General features: G+C 39.0%; 1 protein-coding gene across 36 annotated transcripts in view; it reads right to left on the minus strand.

The window, feature by feature from the left end:
- NCOA2 (nuclear receptor coactivator 2) overlaps positions 1-26,719 on the minus strand; it is a 284,545-nt gene that overhangs the window by 251,459 nt on the left and 6,367 nt on the right. For 4 of the 36 annotated variants that reach the window (XM_060393782.1, XM_060393765.1, XM_060393771.1 and 1 more), the window contains exon 2: positions 1-26,719. This exon is cut by the window's left edge and continues 41,345 nt beyond it; it is cut by the window's right edge and continues 4,447 nt beyond it. The exons of the other annotated variants lie outside the window; for them this stretch is intronic. The gene's annotated coding sequence lies outside the window, so the exon portion shown is untranslated. 36 annotated transcript variants of the gene reach the window in all.

The raw sequence follows: 26,719 nt of genomic DNA on the forward strand, positions 1-26,719 counted from the left end.
AAAAAGATATTTTAATTTTATCATCATGGCTATCAGCACAACTTCGGCTCTATGAGTACTAATCTGCACAGCCGGATTTTTTAATGTATTTTTTGAACCACATAAACACAAATATACTACACTTGGGGAAATACATCAGTCCCAAGAGGACATAAAAACTACTGCAGCTTTTAAAATACATTCACTTCATCGGTTTCCTCAAAACCCTGAAAAGGAAATTCCCTATCACTTTGGGCCAACATCAGAGGACATCTTCAGAGTGCTATTCTAAAAACTGTAAGTTTTTTTGAGGTCATTATTAGACAATATGATAGATTCCTTTAACATTAAATTATCAAGTTAAAACTTATTATGTTAAAAAACAATAAATATTCACAAATGTAAATTGTATATGCATATATTATTTTGTGGCATCTAGGAAAAAACTGCATTGGGTTAAAAATTATCTTAACTATTTTATGTTATGCAATCCCTGCAGGCCAAAGAAAAGTGGAAAAATTAGTGAACTAGATTACTGAGTTATTGGAGAAGGAAAATAAAACAAGGAGATGGGAAAAAAGGCAAACTGAGGGGTACATTCATTCTGAAACCCTACAGACAAAAAAAAAAAAATTCCACACAGTATTTAAAACAGCATTTCTGGAAACCAAATTCTGTTCTAACACTCTGTAAGAGCTCAAAGGTCATCCACCCATACAAAAACCACTACTTAAGTTTTCTCAGTTACTGGAAAAGGAACGGGAATACTATGTTTAATACAGATATTTGAATTTAATATTTTAGCATGTGTTCTGAGGTGTTAAAGATTTAGTTAGGAGCTATGCAGAGCTAAACAATGAGCAGAAATTCACAAGGAGAACCAACAGCCTGCTCCCACCAAAATCCTACTCTTTTTAAAAAATGACACATATACTTGATTTAAATCATTTTATGATTTAGCCTATACCACCTTTGTGTCCTGGGAAGGGAGGAGAACAGAACTCTTCTTACTGGCATGATCTCCATCATTTAAACAAAGCATCCAAAACCATGGCTGACCCAAGGCTTGTATTTCATGAACTGTACTAATATTAACAAATGTGTACACAAGTGTGAACAGTTTGCTGAACTTTAACAAACACGTAAATGTACAGTATAGTACATTTAGTACATGATAGTGAAATTAACATATACATTTTCATCAGTCCAGAAAGTTCCCTCATGACCCTTTATAGTTAATTCCTCACTCCCCCTCCAGTCAATCCTATGTCTGACTGCCACCACTATACATTAGTTTTTCCTTTTCTAAATATATAATGGAAACATACAGTACTCATCTATCTTCTTTTAATCAGCATAAGGTTTGTGAGCCCCTCCAACGAGGTGGTTATGTTTATCACTAGTCTGAAGAGTATTCCATTGTATGAATACTACGATTTACTCAACCATTTATCCTGCTGGTGGATGGACATCTGGGTTTTCCCCAGTTTGGGGCTGTTATGAATAAAACCACTAAGAACACGCATGTCAAAATCTTTTTGTGGACACATGTTTACATTCCTCCTAGGTAAATGGTGAGTAATACAGTAAGTACACGCTAAATAAACTCCACAAGAAACTTTCTAAGAAACTGCCAATCTGTTTCCCAAAGTGGCAGTACAGCCTACAGCACCACAAGCAATGAGATCAGAGTTGCTTCCAGCCCTCCCCTATGCTTGGTGCTGTCAGGTTGTTTTAATTGAGCTAGGCTATTTCACTGTGGTTTCTATTTGCATTTCCCTGATGGTTTCTGATAGCGAGCATTCTTCTATGTGCTTATTGGCCATTTGCATATCTATTTTTTGTGAAGTATCTGTCTAAATCTTTCGAATGTTTTAAAAATTTGGTTTCTTATTGTTAAGTTACAACTGGAGTTTTTCACATATTCTAGATACAAGTCTTCTGGATCGTGAATATTTTCTTCCAGTCTGTGGCTTGCCTTTTCATTTTCTTAACAGTTTCTTTAGAAGAGCAGATGGCTCTGATTCTGATGAAGTCCAATTTATCAATTTTTTTTCTTTTGTAGTTAGTGCTTTCTCTGTTCTAAGTAACACTTGCCTATCCCAAAGTTGGTTATGATTTTGTCCTATTTTCCTCTAACACTTTTAGAGTTTCAACTATCATGTTTAGTACTAAGAGCTGTTTTAAATTAAATTTTATGCATATTATGAGGGAAAAGTCAAGAGGACAAAGTTTAGCTTTTCCCCATACCAATATTCATTGTTTTAATATCATTTGTTGATCAGAAAGCAACTGACCCTATATGTATGGGTCTATCTGCAAGTTCTATTCTGTTTCATTAATTTATATGTCTGTCCTTATGCCACTACCATGCTAACTTTATAATAAAGCTTTATAATAAAATTTGAAATCAGATAGTGTAAAACCTTCAAAGCTGTTCTTCACTTTCAAAAACAAGTTCTAGCTATCCTAGGGTCTTCAGGTTTCCACATGAATCTTAGCACCAGCTTGGCAATTTATGTAATTTTTCACTCACTGCTGAGTGGAAAAAAAAGTAGCTTGACAAACAATATTAAAAACATAATTCTTCAACCAAATCTATAAGTAAAGGTACATAAAAGAAATTCAAAGCATACATAATACATGAAAGAATTCTCTCTAAAGGGTGATTACAAGAGACTTTATCCTTTTTGCAGTTCTGTATTTTCCAAAATTGCATATTTTAAGGAAAAAGTTAAAGATAATTAAGGAACATAAGCCCATCAGTAACTTAAGTAGGGGGAAAAAGAATTGATGCTTAGTCATCCTATTTATTTGCCCTTAATCTCACATATTATTTGTAAAAGCAAAAAAAAAAGGTATGAAAAGATAAACGGGAGAACTTTCACTTTTTATATACTTCTCCAATGTCTGTATTATTACAACGACCATATTTTTTGTATTTAAGAAAAGTTAAAATATTCATCAATAAAGATAAAATATATATATCTGTTAGTTGAACTAAAGCAATGATGAAAAGATTATCCTAGAGGACGACTACAACAATGTGATGTCATTTAAATTTTCAGGTTAAAAAAAAGCATTTGCTATACATATAACTGAATCACTCTGCTGTACACCTGAAATTAACACGACATTGTTAATCAACTATGCTTCAGTATAAAATTTTTTTTTAAATGTTTTAAAGAAGAAAAGAAAAGCCTCTACTTGGCTAGGGATTTGCCTCTGGCCTCAGGTGAGATAGCTGCTTCAGAAAATCTGAAGTGAATTAAGCAAATCTCTTCTGGGACAAGAAGCAACCAGAATACACTATTTCAGTAACCCCACTAGGATAGCTAGAAATGAATGCTGAAGGCAAAAATAATAAGATTTAGGAACTAAAGGGCAGTGATTTGATGTACGAGATACTAATGTTAAACATAAACAACATCACAGGTGATTGTGCCATAGCTACTGGTACTCAGCCCACATTATCGATTCAGACTTAGGGACTGATCAGCAGATCAAGGTGAACCACTAACAGTGGTGAAACTGCAGTTTCACAAATTCTAATACACAAGCAAGAAAGAAGGACACGAATAGATTTAAATCTTTGAATTGTTAGCTGTTGTTGCCGCTAAGTCACTTCAGTCGTGTCCGACTCTGTGAGACCCCATAGACAGCAGCCCACCAGGCTCCCCCGTCCCTGGGATTCTCCAGGCAAGAACACTGGAGTGGGTTGCCATTTCCTTCTCCAATGCATGAAAGTGAAAAGTGAAAGTGAAGTCGCTCAGACGCTCAGACGTATCTGACTCTTAGCGACCCCATGGACTGCAACCCACCAGGCTCCTCCATTCATGGGATTTTCCAGGCAAGGGTACTGGAGTGGGCTGCCACTGTGAAACAAATAGGAATGTAGTATTATTTTAAAGGTCTATGGATAGACGTATTTCATACTAAGCTTCTATAAAAAACAGGCCAATGAAATTCAATTTTCATAGACACGGATAAAATCTACTCGCCTTAGCCCAAGATAGCCATGTTACAGATATACACAGCACTTATTTAATACTATTTCCTGACAAATGTTACTAAGGTATATCTTTCATCTTCACTTAAGGAACTTGAGGGCCCAGGCTGGGAAAGAGCTGCCTGAAAAAAGTCAATCTCAGAGTCACTGATGATGCAAGAGCTTAGCTGGCCTGCTCTTGACCCCTGAGCATCGCCCAAGCCTCAGCTAACATCGATGGCACGTCGCCATCAATCTAAATTTTGAAAAATATATATTGATTTTCCACAAATGATGATAATGGGTTTTTCTGTAGTAAATGTGCTTATACAATGTTTTCTGCTACACACCAAGATGATGATCAACACAAAGAATAAAAAAGTGCTTTATATATTTTTAAAGACCTATTGGTCAAGCTCCCAAGTGAGTCAAAATTCATACCAAAATATAACAAAAAATATTAAGGAAACACCTTGTATAATTCCTACATTGTGAATAACAACTGATTACATGGAAAAAATTTTTAATATATATAACATTTTTTAAAAGAAAAGCTTACTACCCACATACCAGAAACTCTCCTACAATTTTAACACATTTCTTTGAAATAATTTAAAAAAGAATAGTCTCAGGTAGTTAATTTAGACACAAATAAGTAAAAATTCATTATTTAGTGTGTTACATTTATTAGTAATAGCCAACATATACATTTTTCTAAGCCAATTAGGCTGAACAACTTTAAGGGAAAAAACCCCTTTACCACATATTTTCAAATAAAACTATCTTTTGTTCTGTTGCCTGATGTACTGAAATTTTTAGTCTAAAATTCCAGGCACTGAATTGAAAAGAATGTTTCCCATTTCCATAGTACGGCAAGTAGAAATATGTAAATTAGTTCATGGGCAGAATCATTAATTTAGATAAAAACACATTAATTGAACACCCAAAATGTGACAGTTCTTGTACAAAATCTAAGATGAGACAGCTGGTACCACTGGAGCTTATAAATCTAAATTAAATGGGCAAAAAGGTAAAGAATTTTAATTTTTCTTATTTTCCAAGGAAATAAGTCTGATACTCAGTGCTCCAATCTTTAAACTGACAATGATAAGTCTGAGTCTCATTTCATAGGCTGATATTGGCCTAATTATCAGAGCCAAAATCACAGTTGGGGTTTGGGTAGGAAGCAAAAATTTTGACCCAACTTAGAACCACAAGAGAGCTAGTGAAATGAATTCCCACTGGTTCTCTATTTCCTGGAAGATGTGGGTCAATAACACCGCCTGTTAAGATATTGCTTATTGCCGGTTATCAACAGTCTTGAATAAATACAAACTGATTCTAAATAATTATTTGGCAGTAATTAAATATGCAGACTTTCAAATAGTTTCTTAAAATATTATTTTAAATATATTATATATCATCTGTCAAAAATTTGACAGAGAATTTTACCTCTAAGTTGAGGGAAATAGAACCTCAAGTTAAAATGAGAAAGGACAACAGCATTTTTAATTTAGGCTCACATGGTGTTGCATTTCAGCTAAAATAAGGAGGAATTCTCATAATAATTATCTTCTAAAAAACTTCTTAAAAAGAAATTTACTTAGGAAAAGCCTTCTTATGATGTCATTCCACGCAACACCACTATAATGTAGCAGACTGATGCGTCACTGGTGCAAAATTGGTGAAGTAGTATGCAAAATGAAATGAGGGGAGTGTGGGAAAGGTCCATGTTTTATAGGGAGATGGTTCAAGACTTTCAGTAGAATCTCAGAGGGATCTGGCAACACAAAAAATGTCACTGATTTCTTACATAATCCTGAGGTGCTTATCGTTACTTCAAAAATGACAAAATCGAGACTCAAGGAATTTAAAAAGCTTTCTCAAGGTCAACTATTAGTAGCATAAAAGCAAATGAGAATGCAAGTTATTTTAGTTTCAAAGTCCCAGCTCTTTACCTGCTATGCTAAAAAATGACAAGATGAAGAAACCCTTATTCAATCCCCTTTGCAAACAGCAACCTGATGATGCTGACCATAATGACGACGACAACGGTGAACATCTGTACAACCCTAACTACGTACCAGGCACTGTTGCTAGGGCCTCATTTAGTCCCCACAGTAACAGAAGCAGACGACAGGCACATTATGATGACTCCCCACGTAGCTCCTAGGTGGCGGAGCTGTTTTTCAAAACCAGGCAATTCTGGCTGCTTGGACTTTGCTCTTAACCACTAGCTGTGTGACACTCACCTCATGAGGACTTGCAATTAAAGGATAAGGGTAGAAAATTTAAGAAGGTTGTCCTAAATAAATTTCTTTTTAAGAAGTATTTTATTTTTTAAATTCTGTTTGTTCACGTCAGGTCTTACCTGTGGCATGTGACCAGGGGTGGAACCCAGGACGCCTGCAATGGGATTGTGAGTCGTAGCCACTGGACCACGAGGGAAGTCCTTTGAGTATTTTAGAAGATAATTATTATATGGTAATTCCTCCTTTCCAGTGCCAAAGAATATTCAAACTGTTGAACAACTGCACTCATTTCACATGCTAGTAAGGTTATGCTCAAAATCCTTCAAGCTAGGCTTCAACAGCATTTGAACTGAGAACTTCCAGATGTACAAGCTGGGTTTAGAAAAGGCAGAGGAACCAGAGATCGAATTGCCAACATTTGCTGGATCATAGAGAAAGCATGGGAATTCCAGAAAAACATTTAATTCTGCGTCGTTGACTACCCAAAAGTCTTTGATTGTGTTGATCACAGCAAACTGGAAAATTCTTTAAGAGGTGGGAATACCAGACAACCTTACCTGCCTCCTGAGAAACCTGTATGCAGGTCAAGAAGCAACAGTTAGAATTGGACATGGAAAAACTGACTGGTTCAGGATTGGGAAAGGAGTACGACAAGGCTGTATACTGTCACCCTGTTTATTTAACATATATGCAGAGTACATCATGTGAAATGTTGGGCTGGATGAATCACAAGCTGGAACCAAGATTGCTGGAAGAAATATCAACAACCTCAGATATGCAGATGATACCACTCTAATGGCAGAAAGTGAAGAGGAACTAAAGAGCCTCTTGATGAGGATGAAAGAGGAGAGTGAAAAAACTGACTTAAAACTCAACACTCAAAACACTAAGATCATGGCATCCAGTGCCATGACTCCCTGGCCAATAGAAGGGGAAAAAGTGGCAGCAGTAACAGATTTTATTTTCCTGGGCTCCAAAATCACTGTGGACGATGGCTGTAGCCATGATATGAAAAGATGCTTGCTCCTTGGAAGGAAAGGACAAACCTATGACAAACTTAGACAGCATATTGAAAAGCAAAGACATCACTTGGACAACAAAGATCCATATAGTCAAAGCTATGGTTTTTCCAGTAGTCATCTATGGACATGAGAGTTGGATCATAAAGGAGGCTGAGAACTGAAGAATTTATGCTTTCGAATTGTAGTGCTAAAGACGACTCTTGACATGGTTGGACAGCATCACCAACTCAATGGACATGAGTTTGAGCAAGCTCCAGGAGATTGTGAAGGACATAGACGCCTGGCATGTTCCAGTCCATGGGGTCACAAAGAGTCAGATACCACTTAGTGACTGAACAACAATAATTCTGCCTTATTTAAGCTAAAATGCAATACCATGTAAGCCTAAATTAAATAAAAAATAGTTTTAAGAACAATCCTCTGTTTCCTAAAGATCTGCATAAACTCAAGAAATCTAGAAAATCTCCAATCTAGAAAATCTATCATCTTTCACTATAATATTTAATGAGCATAGGAGAAATCTTATGTTTTAGAAATGTTTACTCAACAGGTATAGCCTAAGACCCAAGACAGGAAAATCAAAGTTCTCAAAAAAATCTCTAAAAAAAGATTTGTCAAGCAGTTTCATTCAACTTTTCTAAATCCCCAGCAGAAGTACCCCTTTTCCATGAATGTGTCTGGACAAAAGCATTATTGCTTAATGGAGTCATCAGACTGCCTGTCCTCTACATTTAGCAGTAGTTCACGTTTTCACTTTTATCTCCTTCCGCCACAGTTTACTGTATTGCAGGCAGTCGCTGAGGAAAAGGAACCCCAAGGAAAAAAGTCTTTATGCCAACCAAAACTTTAGTTACATATTAAAATTAGCAACAAAACAGAGTAATTTGTCTTTATCCTCTACATAATACTCTGAGCAACTTGACTTTTGATTATATCAGTTATTTCCTTGTGATGATTTAGCTATTATTAATAGCTTGCAAAATAAAACTCAAAGAAAGATGACCAGCTGATGGTTACAGGCTGAAATTCTGTTTTCCCACATTACATTTCCCATCAGTTCAGTTCAGTCGCTCAGTCGTGTCTGACTCTTTGTGACTCCATGAATCGCAGCACGCCAGGCCTCCCTGTCCATCACCAGCTCCCGGAGTTCACTCAGACTCATGTCCATCGAGTCAGTGATGCCATCCAGCCATGTCATCCTCGGTCGTCCCCTTCTCTTCATGCCCCCAATCCCTCCCAGCATCAGAGTCTTTTCCAGTGAGTCAACTCTTCACGTGAAGTGGCCAAAGTACTGGAGCTTCAGCTTTAGCATCATTCCTTCCAAAGAAATCTCAGATCTCCTTGCAGTCCAAGGGACTCTCAAGAGTCTTCTCCAACACCATAGTTCAAAAGCATCAATACTTCAGTGCTCAGCCTTCTTCACAGTCCAACTCTCACATCCATACATGACCACAGGAAAAACCATAGCCTTAACTAGACAGACCTTAGTCGGCAAAGTAATGTCTCTGCTTTTGAATATACTGTCTAGGTTGGTCATAACTTTTCTTCCAAGGAGTTAAGCGTCTTTTAATTTCATGGCTGCAGTCACCATCTGCAGTGATTTTGGAGCCCCCAAAAATAAAGTCTGACACTGTTCCTACTGTTTCCCCATCTATTTCCCCATCTACATTTCCCATAGAAGGATATAAAAATGTCAATAATTATGAAGTTTATATATAACTCACCAAGGTTCAAAACAAGGCAACAGGATTAGTTTTAAGTGTTTTGAATATGCAAACATGAACACTCAACATACAGTTTTATCTTCCACAAACAAGATAGGAAATGAGTGTCAGGAAGTTTCTTTATGTGGTGGTGGGGGGCGGGTGTAGTATCGGAAACGCCATAAGCCAATGGCAGCCTAAATAACTTATTAATGTAAAAGTTTTAAAATTATCTTTTATTTCCAGTTTCTTTAGTAGAGTCATACAAATTACTTACCACCTACCTATACACTTCACATAACTTCTTAAAGAGATGCTACTAGGTTTTACTAAGAATCAGTTTTAAGCCAACTGTAATTTTGTCTGTCCCTCAAGACAAATTCTAAATTCTCTGCTCTCCTCCTCAACTCCTCCCAAGCCTTCCCGCCCCCACACACATACTTTAAATTCTAAATGACACTAAACACAAGTAAGACTTATTTTCACAAGAATTCCATTTTGTAAAAAAATTCCATTTTAAAACTAATTTTTTTCATTCACTCAACAAATTTATTAGCATCTAAAATATACCAGGTGCTGGGCCAAAAATACAAGATGTCTGGCCTCTAGAGCTTAATTCAGTGTTTTTCGTTTTGGCCAGTGGTATGTGGGATCTTGATTCCCCAACCAGAGATCAAACTTGTGCTCCCTGCAGTGGAAGCCGGGAATCTTAACCAACGGACTGCCAGGGAGGTCCCGAGTAGGATTATTAATCTAATGTCTACCTTCCCCGGACTGCATATCTGCTATCGGCGTCCCTTCAGTAGCAAGAGGTTCACTCTGTGAGCCTAATAGCAACACTCTACAATTGCTCCACCAGGAAACAAAACATTTAAAAGACTGAACAGCCCAAGATTTTGTTCCATCAGTCAGCACCGTTTAATTCACATATTAACACATGAAATCCTGTTCTTTATAAAACTGCTTCATAGGATAAAGTGATATGATCTGGGATTTGCTTCAAAATGGGGGGGGGGGAGGTAACAGAAGTGTTGGTTCACAGGAGATCATTGTATATGATTATTCTGTCCACTTTTGCACAGCTTTAAACTTTTCCCTGGGCTTCCCAAGTAGTGTAATGGTAAAGAAACCTCCTGTCAATGCAGAAGATGTAAAGAGAAGTGGGTTCGATCCCTGGGTTGGGAAGATCCCCTGGAGGAGGAAATGGTAAACCACCCCGATATGCTTACCTGGAGACTCCCACGGACAGTCTGGAAGGCTACAGTCCATGGGGTCGCAAAGAGTAGGACACAACTGAGCAACTGAGCACGCACACATACGAAGTTTTCCATAGTAATTTTTTTAAATGTAAAAGACCGTTACTCAATATAAAAAAAAAATTACCTTCAGGAATTTCAGGAAGCTGCACAGAAAGACAGCACATGAACGACAGAGGTATTTCGATGTACTTGATTTAACCCACCATGAGATCCTGCATTGTAATCCTAATTATATAAATAACAAGTTTTACAGTTTCAAACTGTTCATGTGCTAAACTGAAGGTAGCACTGCTAGTCTCTCTCACTGAAAACATCCTAGGAGGCTGCGCTGATGGAGGACCCTACTAAGGTACAAGTTAAAGCTACAGAGAAACTAACACTAATCAGGGAAATGTGTTTTGTATTTTCCAGCCTCACAGGTGATGGAATGGAGTTGTTATTGCAACAGTATACAGTTACCAAATGTAAAATAATATTTCTTATGCCACTCAAGCTTATAGAGGTAATAGCAGAAATGCAAAACTAAAGCTGAGTAATGAAGTCTGCAGGAGAGGGATCAAAGCTAGATGATTTCTTAAATATAACACACTGTACTTGACATTTCTCAACCTCTGAAGCTCTTGCTTAGAGTCAACAGCTGGTCCAAATACCATACAGTTTTAAGATCTCGTGGCTATATTTAAACGTGACCATAACCACAACAAATAATATTTGTAATGGCATTTTACAGGCTATAAAGCATTTAATCTCTATTTTCTCATTTACTCTTCACAAAATCCTGTGAATTAGGTGAGTTGCATGGGGATGTTTTTGAAAACTAAGCATCTGCCTACACTTCCAACTCATGCGGTCAGGACTCAGAACTCATGCCCAAACATCTAAATCCAAATTTCTTTCATTTTCCATTATCCCAAGCTGCTGAAGGAGCTCATGATTTCATTAAGACACAGAACCTAAATACATGCCAAAAAATTAAAACATGAGATAAGGTATCAAATGTGTGGTCTGGCCAGTAAGTACTGATGAAAGATCAGGAAGAAAGAATACCACCAATGGATCAAAATACTGGAAAAGGGGTCTTAGAGTCAGTGTCATGTAAGGTATGAGGAAGCCCACCAGACAGGAGTGGAGGGTGGCTTTCTATCTGCGTACTTTCACAAACAAAAAACTTTGAAGTTTGCAAGTGGACTCAAATAAGTCCTCAAATAAGTTCCTCAAATAAGTTAACTGGCTAGAATAAAGAGTTGTAAAAGTGTACCGTGAGGCTTACATCTAAAATATATATTTTGCACAGCAAAGGGAACCATTAACAAAATGACAAGGCAACCGACAGAATGGGAGAAGGTTTTACAAATCATACATCTGATAAGGGATTAATATCTAAAAATATATAATGAACTCACAACTCAACAAAAGAGCAATCTCATTTAAAAATGGGCAGAGGAACGAAACAGGCATTTTCCAAAGGAGACATACAAACAACCAAAAGGTACATGAAAAGGTACTCAACATCACTGATCATCAGGGAAATGCAAATTAAAACCATAATAAGATGTTACTTCACACCTGTTAGAATGGCTATCATCAATAATACAAGAGATAAGAAGCACTGGTATGGATGCAGAGAAAATCAGAACCAATCCCTGTGTACTGCTGATGAGAATGTAAATTGGTGTAGCCAATGGGAAACAGTAGAGTCTCCTCAAAAAATTAAAAACAGAACTACCATATGATCTAGCAATACCACTTCTGGGTATGTATCTGAAGGAAACAAAATCTCAAAGAGATATCTGTATTCTCATGTACACTGCAGCATTTTGTACAACAATCAGACATGCAAACAACCTAAGGACCCACTGACAAGTAAACAAAATTTTCAGATTTTATTTTGACAAGTAGGTAGATAGATCCATAGAATATTATTCGGCCATAAAAAAGGAAACCTTGCCATTTGCAACAACATGGTTGGATCCTGAGGGCATTATACTAAGTGTAATAACTCAGATAAAGAAAAATACTGTATGATCCCACTTACATGCAGAATTTTTTTAAAAATCAACTCAGAGAAATAGAGAACAGATATGGTGGTGTGCCTCGGTACAGGGAAATGGTTGAAGGTTAATAAAAGAAACAAATCTCTAGCTATAAGATAAATTCTGGGGGTGTTATGTCTAGATGGTGAGTATAGTTAACATTGCTGAGAGTAAATCTTAAAAGCTGTCATCACAAGAAAAAAAATTGTATGTATGGTAACGGATGTTAACTAAACTAATTGTAGTGGTCACTTTGCAATACAGGCACGTATCAAATCATGTTGTACATCTTAAATTAATACAATGGTATATGTCAATCTCAATAAAACTGGAAAAAATGTTTAAATTTATTCTTTTTTTTTTTTAATTTCAACAAAGAAGGAACAAAGAAGTCTTGGTCATGATGCGACATAAGTCATGGAAGACCAGGGAATACAAATATCCCATGTTGGGAAGGCTTGAGTATTTGCTGCTCCAAGCCCACCAACTGTATCTAGGACATGCATGCAGCTATTAGATATTGTTGCTCAGGAATTTCAGAATATGAAACAGGGAAGGAAGTCAGCACATAACTATTCTGAATGAAAATTACAGTTTATTTGTAAAAGCAAGTCTCAGCCAAGTCAAAGCATGCATGCATTTCTTTCTCAACGTACCAAGATAGCAAACTGGCACACACCAATTGGTAAATGACAAAATGGTTCAGAATCACACGCTCCAGAAGGGTTAATACAACTAATTCAAAAAAAGCATTCTGTCCCCCAGAGATGCATTTCCTCACCCTGATTCACTGTAGGATCAGCTGTGTTAATAATGGTGCTTTGTGATTCTGTATCTCTTTCCCTGCTAAAAGCTCAAGTGTGAGTTGGTATGGCACATCACAGACTACACAGATGGTACTCCACAGTTTCCACAGCTCTCACTGAATAGCTCATTTGACTTACTAATAAATGTTCCTACTTCAAGATTAAAAACAAATATGAAAAATTAAGAAAAATGGGAGAAAGACAGTAAATTTTCATATCCAATTCAGTGGCATCTAGCTGAAAAGGCAAACTCTAGATGGAGCGTCCAGAGCATAAGACAGTTTCTCCAGATGCTAGTGCACACACGCGTCTCTTCCACGGAAGTCCCGTCAAGCCACCAGGCCACTGGGAAAAGAAGAGGGCTAAGCAGTGAATGAGGTTATGCTAATTTCTATGTGAACACACAACAATCAGACCTAAAAGGAAAAATTCTCAGCGAGAAGGAGCGAGACCTGGAATTACACGGTCCTTCTGTTTTAGTCCATTAACCTGTAATTACTACTGAAGGCAGACCCATTGCCAGAAGCTTGACTAGAAGTGAAGTAACAGATATCAGCCTATGTAACAGGGTTACTGAGATTTATAAAGCATGTTTAAATTGGACTCCTTAAACCAAACACTTTTAAATGGAGAGGAAGACTATAATAATTCTAGAAGTTTCCTTGATGCTGTTCACAAATGCCCTGCTCACATCCAACTAATAAGAGAAGGTGTTTGTTCCTTTGAACTTAATGCACAGAGCTTCTAAATGTTCCTCATTGGCATCTCTATCTCATCTCCCCCTGCAGATTTGGAAATTTCCCATTAGGGAACTTAGCTATTAATAAAGTTTCCCCTCACCTCTGCATAAATCACTGTACTCCACTTGTGTAGTAAATGTGGGTGAACACAACTGAATACAGGCATCCAGCATTATGATCTGTGAAATGTCAACTGATCTATGGAACAGGCCAGATCTTGAAAAATCCAGAGTGAGCTTATCCCTATGAAAAACAGAATCGCTACTGATGATCAGATTTAACTAAATGAAGACCACTGAGGTAGAGAACAGCTGAAGAGACTTGCTTTCCTTGGTAATTAAAATGGTTTTGTAACGTCTAGTTACAGGATTATATTCAAGCGCCAGGAAAAACAAATACTTGATTTAGGGAATTATGTTCAACCACTCTTAACAAGAACACCTTTTTTTTTTTTTCCTGATAAAATCACTGTATTTGAAACTACAGTCTGAACTGGTCAAAAATAACATTCAAGTCTTACATAGCAGTTTTCTAAAAAAAAAAAAAAAAGAGAGAGGGGGGGCGGTTTCAAATTATAATCAAAACCAGTCAGATGATTCCAATATTGAGGTATTTTATATATATAGATATAGATATTCATGAGAAATCTACATTATCTCTTTGCAGAGGATACCACAGTCCACTTCTAACACCAATACTTAGATATATCAAGCAAGCATTCAATCATCCATGTTTATGAAATGTGACTCTTATGTGTCACATATTTCTGATATTTTCAATATGATAATTAAAATGTTCTACCACCTTTGGGTAGTTTTAAAAATACTGCCCTGAATTTCTCCAAAACATAAGTAAATTTAACTCTCTGGATATAAATCACTCTCCTCTCAATTTCCTGCATAAAACAGTAACTACCAGCTTGGAACCACATGGATTTAGCAAGGACAAGAAAGTGGGCAGACCACCATTCAACCAATCTTTGTCCTCGCTTCCCACCGCTACCAGTTGAGAACCACTGAATTAGACCTACTAGGGGCTAAGATGCTCTGTGATTACAATAATCATTCTGTAATCAGAGTAGCAGCACATTTACTCTAAACAGTTGCTAATTACGAAACAGTTTATGATGACTGAAAAACAGAAAGTGGCATGATTGTCTGCATTTCTGGAACACGCGTTAATTGACAAAGAGAAATGGTTTAAAAAAAAAAGGATCACAAAATAGTTTTGAATACCTAGGTGCTTCTAGTCTTCAGGATTAACTTCCTAAATAATTTCCTGAATCATCCTCAATTTGCATCTAAAATAATCTACTCTGAACCACAATCCCAAATAACTAGTCAAGATCCATCAAACACCAGTTAGGGTCAAACACTGATCACTGAAGGGGACTGAGAGTAATCATAACAACAGCAGTGGACATTTAAGGAAACTGGGGCACAAGGTCATGGCTGTTCAAGTGATGCAGGCAGACCGCAATCCAGGCAGCGTGGCTCTTAAGTGCTACTCCCAGCTGACCTCACAGAATGAAATAAATAAGGAAGGAAGTAAACCTCCTGTGTTCAAGGGCCTCCAGAATTCTTGTATTAACAGCTTCCAACAGAACATTCCACACATTTTTAGTCAATTCTCTAAGTAAGATTTTACAACCTTTCTTCCAAAATCTTCAGAGATTTTACTTTTATTTTATCCTTAAAATGGAAAGGCCTTTTTCAAAAGACAAGCCTGCAGCTGGTGGTACACAAAATGTCATTAGTTACTTCAGCGTGTGGTTTTCTCATCTTCCTGCTTCTGAGAAACTTCTTAATATGTAAGAGTATGCTCGAATAGTACACAGAGACGGACGCGGGAGGGTCCTGCTTGGTCCCCAACCCCCTACTTATTCTCAGGTTACCAAGAATCTTGGCGAGAAGGGGTCTCAGGGCCTAGACCATAGGACTTTCTGTGGTCCTGTCGTCTGACTCCCCACCTTGTCTATCAGGGTCACCTGAACAGTCTCTTTAAAAACAGACACCCTCCCCAACCCCATACTTTTGTAAATCGCGATGAGACCTTGGGATTTCCATCTTGACAAGCAAGGTAGACTACCTGTGCACTCTGATATTGGGACCAGCAACTCAGAGTAAAACCACATCATCCATGCTTCCAGCATAGGAAAAGCAGAGCCTTTCAACAACAAAAAAAATGCTGCCTTCATCTATAACACGATCTGCTGAGGCAGCACCATTCTCGTGCTTTTGGAGAGAAGTGTGTTAATTATTACCCATAACACGAGCAGCTTCCAGGCCCAACTCCCTAGAAATGCTTCTGGTAAAACAAACGGTCCAAAAATATACGTCGTTACCATTTAGTCAAAATTTCTACACAGTAAATACATGAATAGCAAAGAAAGTAACAGAAAGAGGCCATATTTTTTCCCCTCTATTTGGTAAAAAATAAAAATAAAAAAGAATTCTAGAATTTTAAAAAAAAAAATTGAGAAAGATTAACAAATATCCCACCATCCTTCTTGGTGATAAACAGAGAACCCTTTACCAGAAGATTTCTTTAAAGTCATCTAATTCATTTTGCCTTCATTAATAATTAAACCTTGAGCCTCACCACTCTTTGAGGCAAATATAGCCCTTGTTCAACAAAAGCAGAAATTGGGACTCAGACATATTACATCACTTGCTCAAGGTGATAGGTCCAGTCATAGGTAATATACACTTCATTATTATTAAATGTATCTTTAAATCATACAGATTTCCTCTGCTCTAAATAAAATCTATAAATTTTTATCAGAAAGTTCTTCTAAACATCTAACCAAAATCTCATCAGATATAGTTTAGGAACCATACCTTCTGTGGGATTAAAGAACTATCTGGAGAAGGAAATGGCAACCTGGTGGGTTATAGTCCATGGGGTCGCAAAGAGTCGAACACGACTGAAGCAACTTAGCTGCAGCTGCTGCTGCTCATTATATCTCATATTGAATCATTTCATGTATCTCAGGAACAATAAACCCTCCTTCCACTCTTCTTTTAAAGGAAAGGACAGCAACATTTCAACTTAGCCTCTGACAGACAATGGTTCTCACAGATGACCACACCCCTCATCCCATATGCTCTTCTTCTCATTCAACTTGTAACTTTCCTCCCAAGGTGAGCTGGGATCTGGGGAGGTTTGTGACTAAAGCCTAAGATGTGACTTCTGAAGTTAAGTCATAAAATGAGATACAGATTCCTTGGAATCCACTCTTTGAACCCCAGAGGCCATGCTGTTAGGAAGCTCAAGCAGATGCAAAGAGGCTGTAATTAGGTATTCTAGCCCATAACTTAGCTGAGGTCCCAGCCAACAGCCTCTGTCCAGCACCAGGTCTGCAAGTGAGCAAGTCTTCGGCTGCTTCCAGCACTGAGCCATTGACTGACTCTGCCTTGGACCTGAGTCGTCCATGCTGAGACACAGGATATCATGGAGTGGATAAGCTGTGTCCATCATGCCTTTTCCCAACGTGGTAACATTCATGAGCAGAACGCCACCAAGTTTCAGATGGTATATTAAGCGGCAACGATAAATAAAACTCTCTAATTCAGAACACAAGCAAGAAATGAAAAAGAGGCAAAGGATAAAAAAGCTTCTTTCTGAAGGTTCAAAATAAATATTCCCCAGTTCTGTGCTCTAAAGATTACTTGCTTTACTGATCTTAGCGAAAGTTCATGTAAAATAAAAGGAATTAGGAACATACTATGTTACTTTCTATCTTCATCCTAAGCATATCTCTCTTTAGAATGATGTGCCTTTTCTCCTCTCTGATGAAATCTCCATCAGCCCTTGATGCTCAAATCAAACCGCAGAGCAGCTATGAAGCCTTTCCTTGCCTCACAAAATGAACTGTTTGCTTCTTATAAAATGTCTGTCCAGCCCTTCTACCACAATTTTCTATTCTAATGCATATATTATACTGTAATTACTTATCCACTTGTCTCTTTCCTTCCCTAAACTGTGAGACCTTCGAGGATGGAGCCTATTTCCTTTTTAATCTGTGGGTCTCCAACTCCCAACCCGTGCGGCAGGTAAAGTGCCAAAAAAAGGGAGAAAATGGACTTTTCTTTAAATTTTAATTTTTTAACATAAACATATACACATATACTCAAAAAGTAACATCCAGACAACAAAAAAAGGCAAGTCTAGTTTGCTGAGCTAGAGCTGGTAGCAAGGGGTCCATGGTTTACAGCGACTGAGTACAGAGACAGACAGATCAGTATCCTAAAAGATCCCATGGACACTCAGGGGAATTTTAGCACATTTCAAATCAGTTTAGTAAACAGGGAAATATTACGCATTTTAAAAGCATTTTCCGTAAACAACTAATGTCAAAATTTGAGGTGCTCAAAGGAATAAAAACCAGAAGCAGAAAAAATAGATACATGAGACCTCATTTTCTGAAAGTTTTGTATAGCCACTATTTTTCAGTAATATGACTTTATTATTAATTTTGCCCCCGCCTCTGTCCCCTCAGTCCTTAATGTCCCTGCTGTTTGGTTACATTTCAGAACTCTAAAGTACTTTCCTGCCAGTTGACCCAAACTGCTACCATGTTACAAATCCACTGAAAAACACACCACAATACTGTCTGTTCAACCCTTTCCAACAGGCCAACATTTTTTGTTTTTAATTTAGTTTATTTTAATAAGCTCTTCAAGCACCTTCTGCAAGCTTGAGCAAAGATATTCATGAATATATTTCTTTTAAACCACGCTAATGAATTATTTATCTTCTTTATTAATTGAAGTGTAGTTGATTTATAATGTTTCAAGGGCCAACATTCTTTTCTTAAGCAGTACCATACTAGGTAGCACTAGTGGTACAGAATCTACCCGCCAATGCAGGGGACACAAGGGATGCGAGTTCAATCCCTGGGTCAAGAAGATCCCCTGGAATAGGAAATGGCAACCCACTCCAGTATTCTTGCCTGGGAAATTCCATGGACAGAGGAGCCTGGCAGGCTACAGTCCATGGGGCCACAAAGAGCTGGACATGACTGAGAAACCGAACACAGCACGGCACTCACAAAATGGCAAAAATGAGGATATCACCTAGTATAAGACATTTCAGAAAAGTCTTGCAAAAAAAAAAAAAATCCCAAAATCAGTCATTTAAATTCTAGTCCCCTTAAAATTGCCTGAATCTGTTAAATACAAAGGCCTATATCCAGTCCTACTTTTCTTCCCACTTGGCATCTCTTATGTGTCTCCTAAACTGCCATACTTCAAAACCCGAGGAAATTGTCGTCTCTATGATGTTACTCCAAAGAAGTGCTTGGTATACAAGCTTTCTATTTAATAACCAAGTGTGCTATAAAACTAATGTCTCAATCTCAATCCCCTCCTGTGCCTAAAACAGAAATCTACAACTTCCTAGGAAGAAAAAAGTCCTCAAATTCTTTGGCGATAAGTGTTCTCGTAGGCAGGCATCCCCTCTGTGCCTATTCCCCTCATAGCATCAGTTGTATGAATCTCCCTGTGACGTGTCTGTAGAAAGTATGGCTAGGTTCAAACCTACAGAGACTTCAAAAGGGGTATGCTGAGAAAACATCCCAAGATGTCAATATTTTAAGCAGGAAGTTCTTAGTATTTATGTGCTTCTTCAGCTCTATCAAATCCATTAATATATTTAACAACTTAATTTCTTAGCCCTATTTGAAAAACTGAAGTCTGAACAATGAAAAGATTGGTTGCACAACAATATGAAGGCACTTAACCTTACTGAACTGTACACCAAAAAAATGGGTAAGATGGTAAATTTTACACATATTTCCCCACAATTAAAAAGTTTAATTTAAAAGAATAGCCGCTAAAAAAAAAAACCCAGCATCTAAAAAACCCACAAAACCAACAAACAGAAACTAGGGGAACTGTTGAGTATTAACAGAGATTACTGAACCAAATTTCCAAATCAGAAAAGGAGTACGTCAAGGCTGTATATTGTCACCCTGCTTATTTAACCTATACGCAGAGTACATCATGAGAAATGCAGGGCTGGATGAAGCACAAGCTGGGATCAAAATTCCTGGGAGAAATATCAATAACCTCAGATATGCAGATGATGCCACCCTTATGGCAGAAAGCAAAAAAGAACTAAAGAGCCTCTTGATGAAAGTGCAAGAGTGAAAAAGTTGGCTTAAAGCTCAACATTCAGAAAACTAAGATCATGGCATTCGGTCCCATCACTTCACGGCAAATAGATAGGCAAAACAATGGAAACAGTATCAAACTTTATTTTGGGGGGGGCTCCAAAATCACTGCAGATGGTGACTGCAGCCATGAAATCAAAAGACACTTGCCTCTTGAAGAAAAGCTATGACCAACCTAGACAGCATATTAAAAAGCCAAGACAATACTTTGCCAACAAAGGTCTGTCTAGTCAAAGCTATGGTGTTTCCAGTAGTCATGTATGGATGTGAGAGTTGGACTATAAAGAAAGCTGAGCGCTGAAGAATTGATGCTTTTGAATTGTGGATTTGGAAAAGACTCTTGAGAGTCCCTTGGACTGCAAGGAGATACAACTAGTCAATCCTACAGGAAATCAGTCCTGAATATTCATTGGAAGGACTGATACTGAAGCTGAAACTCCAATACTTTGGCCACCTGATGTGAAGAAATCGACTCACTGGAAAAGACCCGAAAGACTGAAGGCGGGAGAAGGGGACACAGGGGATAAGATGGTTGGATGGCATCACCGACGCAATGGACATGAGTTTGAGTAGGCTCCGGGACTTGGTGATGGACAGGGAAGCCTGGCGTGCTGGAGTCCATGGGGTTGCGAAGAGTCGGACACAACTGAGCGACTCAACTGAACCAAATATAAAGGGGGAGCTTCATTAGATCCTGGTTTGAAACCCAAAGCTGTAACAGATAATTTGGAGAAAACTGGGATAATTGAAATAGTTGATCCTTGATGATATGAGTTTTCTTAGGCTTTAAAAAAGGTTTTGTTAGGTTTAATGGTTGTTATTTTGTGTGATTACCTAAGGTAATGTCTTTATTTTATGGCAACATGCTTTCTGGATAAAAGGTCATCTATAACTTACTTCCAAATAGTTCATGCAATACACACACATTCACACACACAGACGAAGTGGAGAAAGAGGGAAAGGAAAAGTATTACACAACACTGAAATGGCTGTTACTTAGCCACTTGTTGTACCACATTACGAAAGCATCATAGGAGCTAAGGAAAAAAGAGACATGTGACCCTGCACACGTCCCAAAGCATCGCCTTTCGTTTTCACTGAGGTTGGAGACTGTTTCTACCGCTTAATATATTGTTGGTTGCTGACAGAATCTGAATAGATGACAGATAGATAGCCTTCTGACTTATTCGGCAAGTAAAATAATCTCACAAAGCAAAAAAATTACTGTTGAAGTAGAGATTTGGGAAGAAAGTTGACAACATTTTTATAGGTATTGTCACAAGTATATATAAATGTGTGGTCTGTAGGGGTTTCACTCTTTGAATAGTTGTAGAATTTCATTATTCATCTACTGAGACATCAGCCCTTCAAGTGATGCTTTCATTCTCTTATCACTCCTTCCATGGAAGTGTTTAAGTAACAGCCCTATACTTTGTGTTTTGTTTTGGTTTATCACCTTTCCAGAACTACCAAATTCCCCCAAAGTTTTCTTTACCTTTGTTCTCCTCTTTCCACTATAAACTGAGATTATTAATCTCTCTTCTCATCATAGCGTCAAAATACTCTGCAGGGGAAAAGTCAGTAAGTCTGATATGGAAAATGTTCAGTTTTACTGAGGCAACAAAACCAAAACTTTGTCTTTCTTGTTTCTGACTTGAAGTGGACTTCCTTCTTTTTCTACAGAATTTTCTATATAAAATCTATAATCAATGTAATAAGCAACTGACTAATAACCTTTGAATATTGTTGGACTCCATCTGTCTTTTTGCTCTGATTGTACACTCTGCTATGAATTAAGGTCAATCATATAAACTCCCAGCAAACTTGAGTTTTATATCAAAAGAAATGCTTCCTCAGGAAATCTCTGGCAGTCAGTGGTTAGGACTCTGTGCTTTCAATGCCAAGAACAGGGGTTCAATCCCTGGTTGGGGAATTCAATCCTGCAAGCCACACAGCCAAAAACAAGAGCTTGCATGGTCAACGTGTTCAGAGGAGGCCAGAAAGAACAGACCAACAGGTACAAAGGTTCATATGAAGAGTAGAAATATGGGGACACAGCTTTGTGGGACAGTGTCTGGGAATGTCATTCTATGGTGATTGGGAACTTATACAAGGATCAGTCTATTAATGACTTACAGCACAAAAGGTGAATGTATTAAATCAGCCCAAAATATAGTTTAAAAATGAATGATTTTAAGCTGTTTTGTATTCTATGTGAAAGGGGCAAAATGAATGAAAAAAAAAAAAACGTGTATATGTATACACACACACACACAGACTCTGTTCTTACTATGTCTCCCAATTGTAGCAAACCAGTAACAAAACAGGTACCATTCCCTGTTGTACCTCTTTCATTCAGACAGCAAGCCAGTGCACATGATCATTTAAGCATATTTACAGAACACAACTGGAGAAGGAAATGGCAACCCACTCCAGTGTTCTTGCCTGGAGAATCCCAGGGATAGGGAAGCCTGGTTGGCTGCCATCTATGGGGTCGCACAGAGTCAGACACAACTGAAGTGACTTAGCAGCAGCAGCAGCGTAGAACACAACAGACAAATTTTAATGCCAGATTTGTCAAACCATTTTATTTGATGGTTTCTCTCCATGATATTAAACGAGTTTGATATCTATCAAAATGTCTAATTTGCTTTACTAACATGTTATGGCCCTCCACTTATTTATCTAAACCTTTACCAGAAAGTGTGTATTAAGGAGTCTGGTTCCACTTAAAGGAACAAGTATTATAAGTTGACTACTCAGTTTGATCAAGCTGATATAAACTAAATAGTCCATCCTTGAAAAATCTCTCAAGCTCCAAGGGCATGGACTTGTTACTCTGGAATTCCTCTATGCAGAAAGCATTAGTGGCTCAGTTGTCTGTGCAACCCCATGGACTAGCCTGCCAGGCTCCTCTGTCCATGGGATTCTCCAGGCAAGAATACTGAAGTGGGTTGCCATTCCCTTCTCCAGGGGATCTTCCTGACCCAGGGATCAAACCCGAGTCTCCTGCATTGCAGCCAGATTCTTTACCATCCGGGCCACCAGGCTTTCATTAATTTACAGATTTCAGGCAAGACTGCTCTTTTGCATTGGTATTTTCCACCTGCGTGGTTCTAACCCTTTTTAGCCTCAATTAAATGAGCAACTCCTCCGAAGGCCACCTCCAGCTTCCTTCCAAATGCCTTTCCTTTTCTTTTTTTCCGTTACATACTCAATCCCTTTCTCCAAGTAGATAAACATCTGTGAACCACTGAGGCAGGCCCAGAAAGCCTGGGGTGAGGCTACTAGAGACACCTGACCTTCACTGGGAAATTCCCTTTCTGGGGAAGGGGATGAAGAGGGCCTCCATGACCAGGAAACCCCCTCTGTTCCTCTGGTGCGAAGGCCCTGGCTTCCTCTCTCTGAGCACCAGGCCAGGTGAAGACAGGAGCTCAGCCTATGAAAATCACAAGCCCCAGAAGGCCTTCCCTCGCCCTACCTGGTCTTTGCCTGCTCCTGGGTGCAGTGGTCCTTCACTCCTCACCTGTAAAGGGGAAGAATGTCTCCCAAGTGCTCCGTGTGGTAACCCAGAGTATGAGGGGAGAAGGGCTACAGGACTGAGGGGTGCCTGGAAGGAGCTGGCCATCGGCATTGCTGTCCGGGTCCAGGAGTAAGGATGCAGCTCATTATTATTATTATATATTATTATGTAAATAATCTTTATATAACTTCACTAGGTTTTACTTATTCTTGTTGTTGGTGTTTAACAGATAAATAGTCGTGTCTGACTCTTGTGTGATGCCATGGACTATAGCCTGCCAGGCTCCGCCGTCCATGGGATTTCCCAGGCAAAAATACTTGAGGAGGTTGCCATTTCCTTCTCCAGGGGATCTTCCCAAACCAGGGATCGAACCCATGTATTCTGCACTGGTAAGCAGATTCTTTACTATTGAGCCACCTGGGAAGCTCTGACTTATACTATTTGTTTATTTAAGAAAAGACTTTGTTGGTGCTAGAATACAATAAAATGACACTTCTTAATGGAAAATATTTCTATATCACACTTTTATAGAAAAATCTTAAGGAATCAAGATAGTCATACATGTTACTTGAAAAGCAACAAGAGCACTATACATTGAATCTCAGAAAAGAATTACAGAAATTGAAAATACGACACACTACCAGAAACTCCAGAGAGGCGGGCATTCCTAAGACTCTAGGAATCTGATGAAATTTTCACCCATCTTAAATCATCTTTAATATTTCCAAGTGAAAGTGTTAGTCGCTCAGTTGTGTCCAACTCTGTGCAACCCTATGTACACCAGCCTGCCAGGCTCCTCTGTCCGTGGAATTCTCCAGGCAAGAATGATGGAGTGGGTTGCCATGCCTCCTCCAGGGGATCTGCCCGACCCAGGGATCAAACCCCTTGTCTCCTGTGTCTCCTGAACTGGTAAGTGAATTGTTTACTGTCTGAACCACCAGGGAAGCCCCTTAGTATTTCCAGCTTATAACCTGTACCAATTGTACTGGACCACCAAAGGCAAGGGAAATCATTTCCTGTTTGATTCCTGGACTGATTTTGTAGATGGGAACAGTCTGCTAGAAAAGCCCATCCTCATTTAGATCGGGGCTTCCGGGGGCAAGGGGCTTCCCTGGTGGCTCAAACGGTAAAGAATTCACCTGTAACGTGGGAGACCAAGGTTCGATCCCTAGGTCGGGCAGATCCCCTGGAGAAGGGAATGACACCCCACTCCAGTATTCTTGCCTGGAGAATTCCATGGACAGAGGACCCTGATGGGCTGCAATCCATGGGGGTCACAAAGTAGCCCATGGGGCCACAAAGAGTAGGGTACAACTGAGCGACTAACACTTTCTCTTTCTCCCCCCACTCCCAGGGGCAAAGGTCAGCCAGAAGCAATGGGAACTCCCAGGACCCCATCACACTCTGCAAGTTAAGCCTTGGGAGATGTGGGATCACATTTCCTGAGGATCCACTAAATGAGTAACAGAAAATACCACACGTTACACGTTCATCTCTGACAACAGGGCTTCAGAATGGCAGCTGGAACACTGAAAGCAGTGCCTGCTGCTCCCCACATGTGCACAGGTGAAGAGTTCCCTGAAAGCTCTCCTGGCTCCCTGAAAACAATTGAGCAGACAGAAGAATTCCACAAATAGCAGAGCACAAGTCAGATGACTGAATATATTATCAGCCTCCTTCAGGGACTACAGTATCGCAACACCGAGTCACCCGTGCTACATGGGTTGCAAAAAATCTGCCAAACATGCATCACACAAACCACCAGCTAACAGCTTAACGTGCTACGATTAAATATATGTTACAGAAATACCAGCGTTTCATCCGTCCGAAACCTCTATCCCCTAAAAGGTTCTCTCCATCTCTTTTCTGCCTCTCCCCCACAATCAAGTTTCCTCAAGTATATTTTCTGAGCTTCTTATTGTGAGAAACAATATGGGACCTAAGTGAGCCTTTACAAAATACATCCCCACCCCGTCCCTTTCCCTCGTAGGGAATGACTGATCCGTGCTTTCCACAAGGACTGGATGGCACACATCCACGTGAGGCTGCAAGGAGGTGTAGCTGGCCAGCTCACTCGTCAGGGAGGCAGGGCTAAGGGGCAGCGCTGGCCTGGGTTCAAATTCCTCTCCAGCACTTGGGCTGTGTGACCTCTAGCTGGTCATTTGACAGCTTTGTGCCTCCACTTCCTGAACTGTGAAAGCGGAGTGACAAGAGTGCCTCCCTCACTGCGTTCCAGTGAGAGCCAGACAGGAGTAGTAAAGGGCACCAGGTTTTAAGTGAGCACTCAGTTAAAGATTACCTGTTTTTTACTTCATCCATTTCCATTCGTATTTTTTGAAAATTAAAAGACAAGAAAGAATCCTGCAATTTAGGACCTGTTAAATACTGGGCTGATGACTAAAAAGTCTGGAGACTCTCTGTAGGTCTTAAGGTAAAGTATCTGGCCAGGTGTAGGCCTGCCTGGAGGCAAGGGTTTGGGAGAGCTACAGGCCTACAGAATTTGCAGGACTGGGTCTATTCAAACCTATTCATCCTTTTTACAAACTAAACCACCAGACTGGGAGTCTTACATAACCCTGCAAACACTGCTTTATCAGATCCTTAATAGGAAGATGTTCTCGGACTCACCATCCCCTCTGAAATTTATAGTGCTTCCCCACTTGTTGGTCAAGGTTCATTTTTCCCTAAAGTTTTGCTCAGAGGCACAGTGACTTACTCCCCTTCAAACTTCATCTCCTGGAAAGTGAGGGTAACTTCTACTTCACAGGATGTGGGCAAGAATGAAATAAGGCAGCATGCCTCAGAGAGCCCCTAGCAGGTTGATGGCACTCAGTGAGAGATGCTATTATCACTTCTGTTGCTCTGCCAAAACAGATGTTTTGGCCAAGAGCAAGAGTGAGTTACGTCTAGAAAAACTGACTACTGCAGCAGAATACCTGTGAAGGGCTGTCCAAGGGAGATTTTCCACCCTTTAGAAAACTACAGTGGTAAGACCCAGGGTATGTTACTCTTCAAAGCAGCGACAAGACACAAACAATCCACAGAAATCAGAGGTCCCTGCCTGGCCTGTCACCTTTACCCAACTACAGATCATCACACTGACCACACACAATGATTTCAGGAGAAATAAAGTTAGTTGTAAATATTCATACCTTTATTAAAGGAAATCTATTTCTTCATAAGCTAATCAGTCAAGGGGACATTTAACAATCTTTTTACTATAAACATTATAATCCTAT

Source organism: Ovis aries, chromosome 9 (assembly GCF_016772045.2).
Source record: "Ovis aries strain OAR_USU_Benz2616 breed Rambouillet chromosome 9, ARS-UI_Ramb_v3.0, whole genome shotgun sequence".
Lineage (NCBI taxonomy): Eukaryota > Metazoa > Chordata > Mammalia > Artiodactyla > Bovidae > Ovis > Ovis aries.